At 48.5% G+C, this 9,515-nt stretch overlaps 1 long non-coding RNA gene across 1 annotated transcript; it reads left to right on the top strand.

The window, feature by feature from the left end:
* Nucleotides 1–2,778: 2,778 nt before the first annotated feature.
* On the top strand, nt 2,779–8,166 carry LOC111825430. The gene is made up of 3 exons (XR_002828584.1): nt 2,779–2,994; nt 3,945–3,984; nt 7,591–8,166. It is a non-coding gene; the product is annotated as an uncharacterized LOC111825430 (long non-coding RNA).
* Nucleotides 8,167–9,515: the final 1,349 nt, after the last annotated feature.

Consider the following 9,515-nt stretch of genomic DNA (forward strand, 5'->3'; position numbering starts at 1 on the left):
GCCGGAGGAGAGGACGCGCGGCTGCGGGGGAAGGCGGGGCCTGAGCCACTGGCCTCTCTGGGGTTGCAGGTTCCGGCTGGCGGACCCCTGGCGCCCAGCTGAATGCACTTCACCATGGCCTGCCTCGCCCCCTCCTGGCCGCACTCCTCCCCGTCGGCACCCCGCGGCCTTGGGGTCTGTTGCTGTGATGGTGTTTTGCGTTGCTTTTCCTGAGGCATGAGATGTATTGGGCAGTTCGTGCTCCACAAACTGTGCGCTTCTGAAACATCTGCAGACCCGAGGTCAAGTGCGGAAGGGGTGGGAGGCGTGCTGGAGAATATGGCAGCGCGGGCCTCGGCCTCACTGGGCGCCATCCCCTCAGTACTTCGCAGAACCTCGGCACGAGATGTTTTTGTAGAGTTTGGGGTTTGGGGGGAGGTTGCACCTGTATCTTTGTTTCTGGGGAAAATTCCTTCATTAGTCAAGAGAACCTCGGCCTTCTTCTGCAGGAACTGTGGGTACTGGACACCCTAAGACCCTAAGCGTGTCCCTGGAGAGGGACCAGGGCTGCTGGCATCACTGGCATCAGGGAAATACTGACTGGCACTGGAGAAGTCACCACCACCACCACCACCACCACCAGCTCAGGCTCCTCCTGGGGAATCGCTGTTACCGGATTTCTCAGAGTTCAAATTGGCCTAAATCTGTAAGAGACCTGAAGTGTAGTGACTTGCTTTAATTTTCCTTTTTCTCTGTTGTGTTTGCTGTAGGTGTTTTCCCACCTTCCTTTTCTCTCAAGTCCCCCCCTCTTTCCTTCAGTGCCTTTTTTTTGTCCTTAAATGTGTTTTTATTGACTTCAGAGAGAGGAAGGGAGAGGGAGAGAGATATTGAAACATCAATAATGAGAATCACTGATCAGCTGCCTCCTGCACACCCCCTACTGGGGATAGAGCCTGAAACCCAGGCATGTGCCCTGACAGGGGAATCAAACTGCGACCTCCTGGTTCATGGGTGGATGCTCAACCACTGGGCCACACAAGCCCAGCTCCTTCAGTACCTTTTAAATTCCTATTAAAACTGCTGGAAATTGCTCCCTCTGCAGGGGGACTTAAACTTTCTCTTCCTTAAACTTTGTGGTCCTCAGACCCCCCTACCTAAGGACCATCCACCTCCTCTTGTTGGGACCATAAGAAGGAAGAATCGGAATCTCTAATAGCAAACTTTCCATCCAGCAAAAGCAGCTTTTCTGTAGCTGCCCTGCTGACAGTGAGGTTTGAGAATGCAGGTTAGACACGCCTCAGACCAGAAAGGTGGCCCCAAATTCCATTGTGACCACAAAGGGTATAGGCATTGTAGTCCGGAGTGTCCCTGTTCTCACCCTGAAATGGGTGACATTCCCAAAAAATGTGGCTGTTTTAATTAGCTGACGGGGAGTTTGTTACTGTTAGTAGCTAAATTCTCATTAAACAAAGTTGCTGTTTTAATAGAGATAATACTCCCCACCGTTTAATTTACATAATTAATTCATCCAGCAACCCTTCTTTGAGCATCACCTCCACCTTCTTCTGTCTTAGCCCTCCTCCCCTTCTTCCTCCTCATCTCTCCCAGGCGCCAGAAGTGGGCCTGTGTTCCTAAGGCCCCCGGGAAGGGTGGAAGCCACAGAGCTGGAACTTGAGACGCTGGGCGTTCCTGGCTCCAAGTCACATTTTCACACCTCTTGCCTGGTTATTTTTGTGGCCTCGTGGGCAGCTGTGGGAGGAAGGGAGGAGAGAGAGGGGAAAGACTCCCCCTCAGATATAGGTTTGACACAAAGAGAATTTCGTGACTGTTCATTTTTAACTTCACAATCACACCCCCCCCAACCCACCTCCTAAGAAATCTGTAGCCCACGTGGGCGTTGAGGGGTCCATCACCACCTTTAGGCCATAACTGCCTGGTCCTACGCAGCAGCCTGTGATGCGTCTCTCAGTATCTGAACTAACTCCTTCCTAATGTATGTCTGGGTTACCATGGCCTTCGTCTGAAAATAGTCCTTTGGCTCTGGGCTTTATTAATCATTCTGTAGGGGAAGCTGCACTCCAGTTTCCTGTTTGATTTGATTTCATTCATCCTGTCTTTTTGTAAAATAGATGGTTGAGTGCATCTGATAATGTATGGTTTAATTTGGCGCACTATGGGTTTGAATTACCATTTTCATAATGTGCTGTGCATTAATGTGTTACATCATTTATAAAGAGGAATGTGCTGGGTTTCAAACTTTTCTCCTGAAAGCCAAAGTCACCTAAAAGAAACAAAGCCAAATCACACCCACCCATCTTCCTACCTCACTACCAGAGAAACTCCTGCCCCCACCCCCACCCCGTGAAACCTGCCAAGGCTCATAAAACCCAACATGAGGCTTTTGTGTTCACATAATGCAGGTGGGTGTCAAGGTTTGGGGGGAACTTGCACATGGCTGCTCAGGAGCCATCAATGGCAGCACAAAGCTTCCCCTCATTATTACATAACAACAGCTTTGCAGCCAGCACCCTTTACGGAGACCTCCAGTGGACGGCTCTCCCTCAACCCTAATCCCAGCACTCCCTCCCCAATAGCTGTAATAACACCAGCTGTCTGTTACTCAAACTCTGACTGAGGAGGAAAAAGCACTGATTATCCAAATACAGTCATTAAAGGGGAAATGTGTTTTTAGGACTGTCAGAGTGATTAATGAGGGCTAGCCGTCTTTGCAAATGCACTTGTTTAGTCTAACTGGCAGCTTCTATTTTCCTATTGATTTATTGCAGCCGTTGCCGGGCCTTGGTGTGTGCGAAGTCAGGGCACTTCACAACTGCGCCCTGTTTAAACAGGAAAAGCATGCACCATTTTGTCCGGGAGGGAGGGAGCAGCCCAAAGTCTCTGCCTTCAGTTCAATCTCCAGGGGCCCAGACCAACAAAGAAGACGTTAAAAACCTGCAGCCCAGAGAGGGAAGGAAACTGCCTCCCCTGGGCCGTCCCCAGTCACTCAGTTCCAAGGTCAGTGGAGACGCACCATGGCGCCTGGACAAAGCCTGCCCTATTGTGACACTCAGCGTGCCCACATTTTCTCCTCCAGTCCCCCAAACCACCTGTCAGCCACTGCGTCCAAGCACAGGAAAGGCACCCAGCAGAGGGGGAGGCAGGGGAGGGGACTGATGGGGCAAGGCCAGGCAAAAACAGAAAACCGAAGCAACCCCCCTGGTCCCGGGGTGGGAACAGGGTCAGAGGCTTTGCAGGAAATTGATTGAGCCCAGTGGGTGATTTCAACTTTTAAAAAGCGGTGGGGGGACCACAAGAGTGAGAGCTACTTCTTTCCCCTTGTACGGTTTATGTTTTGACAAATGATGTATCCAATGACCAAAATAGAGAAATGGCAGCTTGGAAATAGAGCCCCAGTATTTGGGATTACAGTCCAGGCGGTCAATCGTCGCAGCAAATAGAATGTACAGAATTCCCGTTGCATGCCCAGCACAATGCTGGATGCCATGAGTCAGAAGAAAACTCAGACCAAATTCCTGCCCATTTTTCTTGGGGGAGACAAGACATACCCATGAGACAGGGAGCAAGAGAGCATTCTATATAACTGCATTTATGCTGATCGGATAAAGTGCTAAATCCTTCTGTGCAGACCATGGAGAATAGGACAGGATATAATAAGGTGCTACTTGTGCAGATCAGATGGTCCAGCTGCAGGAGCTGGAGGGGGTGGGGGCTGACATATTGGGGCTGATGTTGGGGACCTTCCCATGGGAGCTCCAGTCTGTTGGGAGGCTCCCCATTTCCTCCCAGGCTGGAAAGATGGATGAGGCCTTCATTCCACAGTGGTGAGAGGGCTGGAACTTCGAGCCCCTGAGCCCATAATTTTCATTGCTCAAGCAGATCAAGGAACAGGCTTCACTAATGTTGTAAACAACACATCTGAATTTTCTTCCACCCGCCCTCTCCAGGCAGCTGCACCTTCCACAGAACGTTCCAGGCATGGAAATGGTTTGTACTTCTTCCTAAACAAAGTGCCTTTCCAAGTTCTCCCAGGGTGGGGGCGTCTCACCAGCATTATTAACACTTCCTAAAACAGGAAAAGCTGTCAGCGAATTTGGATCACAGATGAACTGGGAAAACTCTCTTAAGAACTTCAACTGCTGGCTGAGAAAAATTTAAGTGACCATATTTTATAAACTTCAAAATAGAGACCAAGAGTCATAAGTACTTTGGCGAACTTTAGGACTGTCCCAGAAAGTCCTGTCGTTGTACATACCGTAGAAAGAGCATTGAAATGGGAGTCAGGAAACCTGGTTCTGTTCTGGTGCTGAAATTTAATTGCTATGTGACCCTGAGCAAGTCACTTGATCGCTCTGAGTCTCTTTCCCAGTTTGGAAATGAAGTCTTTGAGCCTTATAGTCTTTAAGTCCTTTCTAACTGGAATATTCCACGAGTTTATAAAATGTTTAAAGAGTAAAGCATTATGGGGGTCAGAGTTGGTCAGAACGCTCAGTCACTGGCCCCCAGTCACACACAATTCTAAAGTTCCCATCAGGATGGCAAATGTGGAAGATCCAGAAAAAGAAACCTCATGACTTCCCCTAAATCAGGGAGGGCAGGTGGAGCAAACACAAAAAGAATGTGTAATGTGGACTTTTCACCCAGAGAACTGGCTTCCACAAAAGGAATTATTAAAATATGTTTTATTTGATGAAATGCTGAATCTACGGTGATTCGGGTATTTCAGAGACTTTGTGGGTGCTGAAGTGGGTCAAACATCATTATTAAAAGTAACGTTGAGAATCCTGTGAGGTTAAACCAAGGTCTTCAAAAAGAATCACATTTTTCATAGCCTACAGCCAATTGCTTTTGGAAAATGGGACTGGCGAGGGAAGAAATGAAAAGCAGATAAAAATCAAACCACAGTGGGGGGAACCTTTGCTCTGAGTGGCCAGTGAGTGTCTCCACAGCTCTTTGGAACATAAAATAAAATGATCCTGCTGGAGTTTAAATGAGAGCCAGATTTTAGAATGGAAACGGTAATTGGGAACGTGTCATTGCAGGTTTCCCCATGTCCTGTTTGTTCTCCTGAGCATGTGAGTGTGTGTGCATGTGCATGTGTGTGTGTGTGTGTGCGTGCATGTGTGTGTTCGGGTTTGTATGCAGTCCATAAGGAACTGTGACTGTGTTCTTCTGCAGTCCATAAGGAACTGTGACTGTGTTCTTCTTACTTTTGATAACTTCAAATATGTGTGCCACCCACAGCAGCTCAGAAAGCATCATTTTGTGTGTGCCATTGGCACCATTAAATATAATACTAGAGGCCCAGTGCACTAATTCATGAACCAGTGGGGTCCCTCGGCCTGGCCTGCGGCATCAGGCCAAAACCACCTCTCTGACATCCCCTGAGGGGTCAGGCCAAAACCACCTCTCTGACATCCCGAAGGACCCCACCAGTGCACAGGGTGTAGGCCAGGCCGAAGGACCCCACCAGTGCACAATCGGGGGCCAGGAAGGGACACAGGAGGTTGGCCAGCCAGGGAGGGACCGCGGGAGGGCTCTAGGGTGTGTCTGGCCCATCTAGCTCAGTCCCGATCGGCCAGACCCCAGCAGCAAGCTAACCTACTGGTCTGAGTGTCTGGCCCCTGGTAGTCAGTGCATGTCACAGTGAGCGGTTGAGTGGCCTTACCATATCATTAGCATATTATGCTTTGATTGGTTGAATGGATGACTGGACACTTAGCATATTAGGCTTTTATTATATAGGACTAGAGGCCCGGTGCACAAGATTTGTGCACTGGAGAGAGGGAGGGTCCCTCAGCCCTGCCTGCACCCTCTCGCCATCCAGGAGCCCTCGGGGAATGTCCAACTCATGGCTTAGGCCCACTCCTCCCACCACCACCGCTGCACTCGCCAGCCATGAGCCCAGCTTCTGAATGAGCAGCAGTCCCCCTGTGGGAGCGCACTGACCACCAGGGGGTAGCTCCTGCGTTGAGCGTCTGTCCCCTGGTGGTCAGTGCACATCATAGCGACTGGTCATTCTGCCCTTCAGTCGATTTGCATATTAGCCTTTTATTATATAGGATATGCTGGGCATATCCTATATAATAGTTATACTTGCAACTTCCAGTTCCCTTTAATGAGCAAATTGAAATTTGGAGAGGTCAAATAAATTGTCCAAGATCTCACAGATATAAAGAGCTGTGGAACCAGGATTCTAACACAGTTCTGACTATAAAACCCTTTGCACTAAGCCAAGTAGCTTCAGATTTTGTATTTAAGTAGGTCTAGATGCTACAGATAGATAGAATTAGGGGAACTGTCCCATCAAAACATTTTGGCCAATGTGACTGCACATGTTGGGACCATGCTAGACACCATGCAATTTCAACAACATTGGACCTGCCCTTCTCTTTCAAGAACTAAGGGTTTGGCTCATTCAGTAAACTTTACAGAGTGCCCACTACCTAGTAGGTACTATGGTCTTCTCTGAGGATTTAAAAGATGAGAGAGACGCTGATTTTGCCTCAACAAGCTTACAACCTAGTAGGAGGCAGATGTGTAAACTAATTAAGATATGATGAATGAAGAGCTCTAATACTGCTGTTGTGATAGTCAGTATAGGCTAGATTATGCAGTGTAACAAATTAACCCCAAAAGCTGAGGGCTTAACATAACAAAGGCTTATCTTTCACTTACACTACCTCTTCACTGTGGATTGATAGGGATCTCTGTTATCACAGTGTTTGACCAGGCAAGCAGAACCTCGAATAGAGTAACACACTTATCTTCAGGCATTGGCTTATGCATTTGTGGTGCCTAGCTAAGCAAGTGGAAGTCTGTAGGGCATGCAGGCAAGAAGGGAATATCACCAGCAAGCTGAAACTTTACTGGCATGAGCCATTTAGAGTTCCTGAGCTCAGGGAAGCCTAAGCCCTCTTTTAAGGGGCTTTCCTGATTAGATCAGGCCCACCTCCAGATAACCTCCCTTTTGATCCCCGCACTTGCAAAATTCAATCACATTTACAAAATTCCTTCACAGAAATACCTAGATCTCTGATTAAAATAACTGAGAACTGTAGTTCAGTCTAATTACGGTGACATATCAGAAAGCATCAGTGTTGTGTGTAATTAACCAGGCCTGCTGACTGAAAAGAAACATCCTCAGTAGTCACAGCAGGCGGAGAGCTGGAGGGACTTGCATGAACAGTTACATTTCAGGTCAAAAATGACATATATATATCCCACGTTCAAAGGCTGTTAAATCACATTGTTTACCCATATCTTCAGAAAAAAATCACTTCTACTGTCGTGGTAAACAACCGGCTTCCCTATTTATAATGGTCTGGCCCTCTAGCAACTTCAGCACGAAATTATAGCTAATTTGCCTACAAACGTCAGGTGGTCATAATAATCTGGACACTCAGTGTATATCACCTCTGCTCATAATCCTCTGGCCAGAACTGGTCACATGGCACCTCCTAACTGCAAGGGTGGGACATTGACCCTCCCTCATGCCCAGAAGGAGAGGAGAGCTGGAGGGGTCTGCCACAGGTGTTGTCAGGGTGCTCTGACCAGCTGTCATCTTTCCCTCCCCATGTTCATTGTTCACAGGGGAAAGCCTGTGCATCAGACTTTGTGATGAGATGAAGACATGCAGGGACTGCCAAGGGCCACACCATGAGTAAGGAAGAAGCCAGGTAAGAGCTCACCTCTCCCTTGCTCCAGCTCACCTCCACCCTGCCTTCTCAGGCCTTCCCAAACAGAAGCTCCTTCCAAACCCACGGAGCCCCGTTTACCTGGAGAAAGTTTACATTTGAAATTGTAGGAACCAGGTGCCTCCCGAAACAGAATGCTCTCGCCAGGCAAGGCTGGCCTCTCTACAGTTAGACAGACCTCTTCAGGCTATGAGACCCTGAAGTTCAAAGAGATTTGGGACTTCTGCATACCTGTGGTCCTGAGAGCTCCACCAGGTGGCTTGCAAAGAGTATTAAGGCAGCATATCAACAACTCCTCTCAAGGAGGGCAGGGACCTTCGATGGATTGGACTCTAGCAATATGTTCACCTGTGAAACTTACCAAAGGCTAAGGGTTGATTCAAAGTGATAATGATCAACCGGAGGAAGGTCAATGGGTGAAAAAAGGAGACGTATGTACTACTCTTTGTAATACTTTAAGCAACAAAATAAAATTTTTTAAAAAAGTGATAATGATCCATGGTCACTGCCAAACAAATGCCATCAGTGTCTACCATAAGTTGAAATAAAGAAAGTCTGAGCAACAGGGACCAGATATGGCCTTTTTCCTTCTAACATTTATTGAGTGCTTGCTGTGTGCCAGACACTGTGCTGAGCACTTTCCACAGAAGATTCATTTAATCCAGTGAGTCTGATATTGAACACATTTTTCCCAAGGTCACAAAGCCAGGAGGTAGTAGAAGCAAGATCCCTACCAAGTCAAACTGATTCCAAAAACCCACACTCCTGCCACCAGAGCCAGCACATAGTGTCACCCAGGCAATGTCCACATGAGTGCATCTGGTCAAGGGAGCAAGTGACGGCTCCATGGCCACCCATGAAACCGGGCCTGGGCTGCCTCAGCCTGGAAGGGGGCCTTTCTCTAAATCTCCCAAAGGCTCCAGAGAAGTGGGGGCAGGATAGGCAGAGCCTTGTTAACCTCTGACCCTCTCCTCTAAAGACCATAAGTCAGGAAGGAACCTATGTCCTCTGACCCCAGTCTCACCTCCTGATGGTCACAGCTGAGCCTTGAGTGCACATGTACTTGTGGGAATATTTCTTGAGAACCTACTATGTGTGCTAAATGCTATCAGAGGATAGAAGATGCATAAGACATGACCTTCACACCAAACTGCTTACAATCTCATAGGGAAAACAGTACAAACACATACTAATAATGTGAAATAAAAGATGACATTAACAAATGAAGGAGACCATAAAAAGCATTCAGAGCACCCTGGGAGCTAGAAGGATTCATTTGTTCACTTAGCCCCAAGGGAGGAAGAAGAGGCCTTCAAGGTCAGCGGCACAGCCTGAGACAAGCCCGAAGCCAAACTGTGCAAGGTGTGGTTGGCAGACATCCCTCCAGCTCACACCAACCAGCTGTCATCTGCAGAGAGCTCAGAGACACCTGCAAGTATAACTTAAGGGAGTCCGTGCCTCAGGACCCACAGCACAGGTGCAGCCACCCAGCAGCCTTGTCAAAGAAGGTCAACAGCCTCGGTACAGATGTAGCACAAGTGAGCACAACGTAGGGGCTGCAGCAAGAAGGAAGGAAGGCTTTGCACAGTTCAGCTCAGGGTTTGGAATTGAAACATGCATCACACTTGCTGGCCCAGCTCTCCTGGTCACAGCCACCCACCCTGGGCTCTCCTGCTCCCAGGGCCCACCTTCCTGGCTCCAGTTACAGCTTCAGGGCCCAGAGCACAGCCAGGGGCTCAGGAGCCTCCTGATGGTGACACTGACAAGTGGGGCCTTCACACCCATCCCTTCCTGATGCTCACCTGCCTCCCCTGACCCCGC

Source organism: Myotis lucifugus, unplaced genomic scaffold (assembly GCF_000147115.1).
Source record: "Myotis lucifugus unplaced genomic scaffold, Myoluc2.0 scaffold_26, whole genome shotgun sequence".
Classification (NCBI taxonomy): Eukaryota; Metazoa; Chordata; class Mammalia; order Chiroptera; family Vespertilionidae; genus Myotis; species Myotis lucifugus.